Source organism: Chrysochloris asiatica, unplaced genomic scaffold (assembly GCF_000296735.1).
Source record: "Chrysochloris asiatica unplaced genomic scaffold, ChrAsi1.0 scaffold00055, whole genome shotgun sequence".
Classification (NCBI taxonomy): Eukaryota; Metazoa; Chordata; class Mammalia; order Afrosoricida; family Chrysochloridae; genus Chrysochloris; species Chrysochloris asiatica.
Window position 1 is genome coordinate 6,695,915 of NW_006408573.1, and position 6,313 is coordinate 6,702,227.

General features: G+C 44.1%; 2 non-coding genes across 2 annotated transcripts; one reads left to right on the forward strand and one right to left on the reverse strand.

Annotated features, from left to right (window-relative positions):
* Positions 1–281: 281 nt before the first annotated feature.
* TRNAL-CAG lies at positions 282–364 on the forward strand. The gene has a single exon. It is a non-coding gene; the product is annotated as a tRNA-Leu (tRNA).
* Positions 365–732: 368 nt separating this feature from the next.
* Positions 733–815, reverse strand: TRNAL-CAG. Its single transcript has one exon. It is a non-coding gene; the product is annotated as a tRNA-Leu (tRNA).
* Positions 816–6,313: the final 5,498 nt, after the last annotated feature.

Genomic DNA, 6,313 nt, shown 5'->3' on the forward strand with positions numbered 1-6,313 from the left:
AGCCTAGTTCACAATTCATTACGCTATGAGGGCTCCTTGTCAAAAATCTACAGCACCTAAAATTTTTTTCTCTTGATTTCAGCACGCCTTCCATTAATGAAAATACATAGTATTAACAAAACAGTCAAAGTAGAAAATAATTCAGTTATGAAGGGTTAAGAACAGTTGCATAGGTGTTATTTAGTATATTGTCGTCGGTAGGTGTCTGTGTTTAAAACTGTTTGAACTCTGGCGCAACACATCATGGATTACATCAAGTCTTGCTAAAACCCTCCCCAGGAGTCAGGATGGCCGAGCGGTCTAAGGCGCTGCGTTCAGGTCGCAGTCTCCCCTGGAGGCGTGGGTTCGAATCCCACTTCTGACAACTCCGTTTTACACTCTTTCAATATTTTGGACCACTTTTGACTACATTGCGAGAGCTTCTGAGGCACACAGCTGGATTTTCTTTATAGTTCAGAGTAAACTAAATGTTAAGAAGAAAACATAGTACTTGTAAAGAAAGAATATTAAAATCACATAAGCATTAAGTAACCCATAATCTGCAGCCGTTAAGAGCCGTGCAATCGGTTCCGACTCATAGCGAAACTGTACAGCGTTTCCAAGGAGCAGCTGGTCAGTTTGAACCGCTGACCCCGGAGCTCATACCGACCTTACGGTTGAGTCCTTATCTTACAACGCCACACTACAGCCATTAAACTATCAATGAAACGTAAAAAAAAAAAAAAGTCACTTTGTCAGAAGTGGGATTCGAACCCACGCCTCCAGGGGAGACTGCGACCTGAACGCAGCGCCTTAGACCGCTCGGCCATCCTGACTGCTTGGACGTCTTTTGCCGAACAGTCTCACCCAAACAAATCCCTTCGGACGCTTCACTGAGTGAGCATGCGTAATCCATAGTAGGCGCCTTGTTCTCCGCCCGGCGTGGGGAGGAGCTAAATACACCATCTCGCGCTAGTTGGAAGGAGCAGGTCGTGATGAGACTGGGAGGAGCATAGATTGTGTGCGTGTGTGACGGCAGAGGGCGCTTGCGGCGTGCTGGGGAATCTGAAAGCCCAAAAGATCAATAAACATTAATTTATTACTCCTATCGACTTGATTTCTACATATCTGCAAACATTCTTGCATGTCTGTATACAAGCCCTTGTGTGTTTTCTGCATGCTGTAGTTAAGCCCGTATATCAGCACAGGCTTAAACTGTCTGTTTGCTGGCGCCCCAGACCAAGTGAAGCTTGGATAACGCACGCCCTCAGTACGCGTGCCGTGTTCTCCCTCCGGGCATTTGCCAGAACTGCAGTTTCCTGTCTGTGTGGTTAACTCATTTCCTCTGGCTCCGGGTTAGCCTGAGCCTGGTAGGAGTAGAGTCGGGTCTGCCATGGCTCCTGACAAGTGTCGCTAGTGCCCAACCCTGCGAAACGCCCGCAGATTACTTCTCCCTTTCCCTTATTCCGTCATTTCATGACTCATCTCTCCTTTATTGCTCCCTTCCTACTTACTTGCTCGGTGAGATCGATAGCCCGACCCCCACAATATCTTCCCTCAACCTCTTCATTCCCTAACCTCACCCAGGGTCTGGATGACCTCATGGCCACAAGGGCGCCAGTCTCCAAGGGACGTCCTGTAGACATAAGGACACCCCTACTCTGCCAAAGGACTCCTGGTATGGATCTGTAGGATAAGCAGTGGACCACAACGTCGGTTTGAACTGTAAGGTCGGTAGTTCAAACACCAGCTGCTCCTTGGAAACAGTTGCTATGAGGTAGAATGGCACGATGGCTCTTAACAACAACAGCAACAACGCTCCCAAGATCTCTTGCACCTCCATCTCCAGGCTCCTCAAAGGTCCTGAAATGGCAACTCCTACGGAAAAGCCGAAGAAGGGGGAGACAGTAGACCCAGACTCTGGTTGTCTGAGTTACTGACTTGCTGTGTGGCATGGGCAGTCACTGTCCCTCTCTGTGAGGCAACCCTGGACTTCAGGGGCAGTTTCAGAATGTGTGAGTTTGGGAAGCACTGAGTGACCTCAACCAGAGAACACCTCTTCCCCACCTACCCCCACTAGTATCAGGCCCTCTTGGTTTCTAAGTAGCAGCTGGTGGATTTCAACTGCTGACCCTGTGGTTCACAGTCCAGTGCTGCTCCTACAGCTCCACACCCGGAGTGTCCATGAAACCCTCTTCCCTCTCCTCATTGGTTACCAGAATGTATTCTTTAGGTTAAGCAATTATCTCTTTTCAGCTGTCTCCTAAAATACAAAGGTGAGTCAAACATTATCTGCACTCTGGCTGTAGAATTTAATCAACTTTTAGAAAAGACAAATGCATCATTTTTTACATAATCTCTTTGCTTTTCAATACACTTTGTCCATCTGTCAACAAGCCTTCATTATTTCTTTATCAAAAAATGTTTTAGGCTGAGCTGCAAGGCACAAATACACAGCTGTGTTCATCAGAGGTGAGTCTTCTTCCTCCAAGAGCTGCTTTCAAGGAACCAAACAGGTCAAAGTGCAGTGGTGCAAGATAGGACTATAGGGAAGATGCTTTAATGCCTCAAAATGAAGTTTTTGCTGAGTGTCAGCAGTATGGGCAGAGGTGTGTGGAGATGCATTGCTGTGCAAGATCACAAGGCCCTTGGATAGCAGTACTCTGTGTTTAATCCAAAGTTTAGGTTTCAGCTCTTCAGTGAGCATCTCACTGTAATGAGCACTGTTGACTGGTGAACCTTTTTCCTGATAGTGTTCCAATACTGGCCCTTGAGAATTCCAGAAAACTGTAAGCATCAATTTTCCAGCTGATGGTTGACATATTTTTGTTAAATTTATTTAGTGTACTGAGTGATCATTTACATGGGGGAACATCGGCTTTACACCATCGTTTCATTGCAATGTTTACAATTTCCTGCGTGCATCATCATTCAACAGTATTTGCTTCCATTCCCTCTGTTTTTTTTAGAGTGGGGTGGGGTGGGGAGATGTACACAAAAACACTCAGGAATATATAATAATTTAAACAACTAAAGTGCACATTCTGCAAGTCTGCCTCCCGGCTGCCAGCTCTCAGTCCCTCTCTTTCCATGTCCCTCAGTCCTCAGCTGCTCCCTCTCTCCATGTCTTCATCTCTGGTGTCACTGCTTCTCTGGATAGGGTCCCTCATTCTGCTTGTGCTCTTCTCCCTTGATGGTCCTAGGGTCCTCTGTTTCCAGACTGTAAGACTAACTACTCCCCCGTTTTTGATACAAAACTTCTACCTTTACAGTTGCTACAGTTGCAATTAGTCATGATAACAGTTACTCACTGTTGAATCATAAGAATCCCATCTCCATCTCTAATCACCAGACCCGTTTAGATAAGATGAAAACCATTCAGTGGGGACTCTATCTTCCCCCACATACTATTAACTAAACTCTCTCTTGAAAACCTGTATGTCAGTTACTTTATGCCTTTATCGCCCCTGATTTTAGGTAGCCAATAAGTTGTCAGTCCCTATCCACCCTGTATACAGAGGGGATAGGATTGACACTTGATATGAAGACTCATTCCCTCTCTGTTGATATTTTGAGTTACATCCACGAGTGTAGGTCAAGTTCATCAAATTGTAGTAATTTACCCTCACTTCCTTTGTAAAAAAAATTTGTTTTTTAAATCTTCCTCTAGTTGAGTTCTTGATGGGGACCAAAAGGCTTACAGGCCTCATAAAACTTTAAGAGTGTCAGAACTGTTCCTTATTTGATTATTCAGTTATGTTTTATATTAACTTAGAACATGAGCTCTTGATTATCCATGTACATTAATAAAGCCAAATTTTGCCCTAGAACCGAGACAGTAAAACTTCCTCAGAGGACGAACAAGGACAGGTTTACTGGGATTAAGCAGGGAGGTTCTGGAGAGGAACTTCCCAGGGTATTCACTTGGGGTGGAGTGGTAAATTCTGGGAATATTGGATTAAAGGACAATGGTGGCAACTCCCTCGGACCGCCCTGGGTTTAATCAGTTTGACCTATATGTTCTCCTTCCTCCTGAAAGCTTAAGCCAGGTACCTGAAACAGCTTGACTTTCTTCAGACCTTTTGAAATCCCTTTCACCTTTACCCATTGAAGATTAGGTGCTATAGGTATGTTAATTAGCCTTGAGAAACCTCGAGCTGCTGCCCTAGGATTCGAACCTGAAAAATACTATATGAATTTGCTTGAATTTCTGGAAAATTAAGGATGTTAGATTATCAAGACAATTTGTGATGTATGTTTTAGAAATTTGTTCCTATAAATCATTTTGTCTTGTTTTGAATGATTAATCACATTTCACTTCTGTACCATGTCTTAATCCCTCCTTCCTTTGTGTAAGGTCCCTCCCTGAAATAAAAGACAGACACAGACTGAAGCCCGCATGCATTACTGCTTGCAGGGCCATGGAGAGTCTGTCTGCCGGTTTTGCATCCACTCTGGTCTCCGAGTGTTTCTTTTTCTCTCTTGTCTCTCCAGACATCTCACCTAGAGTTAGTTCTGTGTGCAATGTCTGCCACCGAGCAGTCTGTCTGGCAGCTTGCATCAAACCTGTGTGTCTGTCTTCTTTGTGTCTGTTTTCTGTCTGTCTCTCTCTCTCTATCGTCGCGAGACACCCCACCTTCGTGTACTCACCCCCTTGTCGATGCCAGACCCCGGCAAGTTCTGATTATCAAGCCATCAAGGCTAGGTCAAATGGGTACTATCTGTACGTTTTGGTGTTCTTGTGCATCTCCCCTCACTTCATATCAGCTGGATGTTTCACTCTCAGCTCTCGCCCTCTGTGGTTATGTCCTTGTCCATGGACTCAGGTGTCCCCAGGTCTCATCACACTTTAGACCAACCAGCCCTTCCTCTTCTCTCTCTCATCTCCAGGTCCGAGGGAGTCTATGGAATGTGGTTGAACTCAGCCCATTACTTCATTGCTGCTTTTTCCCCTCTTCCACTCTCCAGTAGACCAATGTCACCAGCAAGTGTGCATACCTGCTTGTGTGTTTCCTTTGAGTTTCAGTCTTGGAGGGAGGGAGGTTTGTCCTTAAAGCGACTTGATTGCTTGTCTTGATGGCTTCCCAGAAAACAGATTACTTTTTCTTGTGGTAGCCAATCATACTGCCATTTTTGTTTTGGGTTTTTCCTGCTGATCTTTCTTTTAAGATGTATTTTCTGTTGCTCTAGCTGTTCCAGGCTGGTCAGATGGTTGACTTTTGAACTTTTTCTTGGTTGGCAATTGAGGATGTTTCCATTCCATACTCTATTTACTCTCAGGCTCATAGTGATGAATCCATGTCTTGTAACCAATAATGATTTTTTAAAAGAAACTTTTACCTTCCTTTGGCTATTGGTCCAAATTGTGTTTGCAGATGTCCAAACACTTCTGTCTATGCTCTTCTATGAGCTGTTTTAGTATGCATCTTGAACAAACTTTTCAAAACCAAAACTTGTCGTGGATCATTTCATAGTCAGCGACATGGCTAATTTGCAACTCATTTGCCACATAACCCACTGTCACTTGTCTATTCGACAGAATCACTTCAGGTGCATGCTCAATTTTGTCATCAGCTGTGGACATGGACGTGTATTTTAATAGAACTGGAGTGTGGATAATTTTTGACTCACTGTGTACAAATGTCCTTCAAAGGGGCTCAACAAGGACTTATTGAGCAGTTGCTATGTGCCAGACACCCTTCTAGAAGCTAGAGATACCCCTGTGAACATGGAAAAATGCCTGCCTTCCAGATACCTAATTCAAACACGATGCAAGTGAGAAAAAAAAGAAACAGGCAAAAAAGTAAGGTGGGATTCTGGGAAGTGCTGGAAAGAAGATAAAACTGGGTAATATGGTGTCAGGAAAATTGTGAGTCTAAAAAGGCAACAAGATCACTGAGTGTCCTCTCTGACATACCCATCCCGGGCATCTGGTTCTTTGGGAAGCCTGCGCCTCTCACTACTTTCATATGAAAAAGATACTTGTCCATTGAACTGCAAAGGAATTTTTTTTTGGATGGAATGCAACTGATTACTGGTTCATTTTGTACCATCTATAAATTCATCTCAGCATTCTGAATTCTGATTTGAATCAATTGTAACATTTCAACTGGGTCTCTCACTAATTATTGTTGTTGTTAGGTGCCATCGAATCAGTACTGAATTGTAGCAACCTTATAAGCATAACACAATGAAACATTGCCCTATCCTGTGCCAACCTCTCAATTGTTGCGATGCTTGAGCCCATTGCTGCTGTCACTGTGTCAGTCCATTGTGTTGGGGGTCTTCCTCTTATTCATTGACCCCCCACTTTACCAAGCATGATATCCTTCTC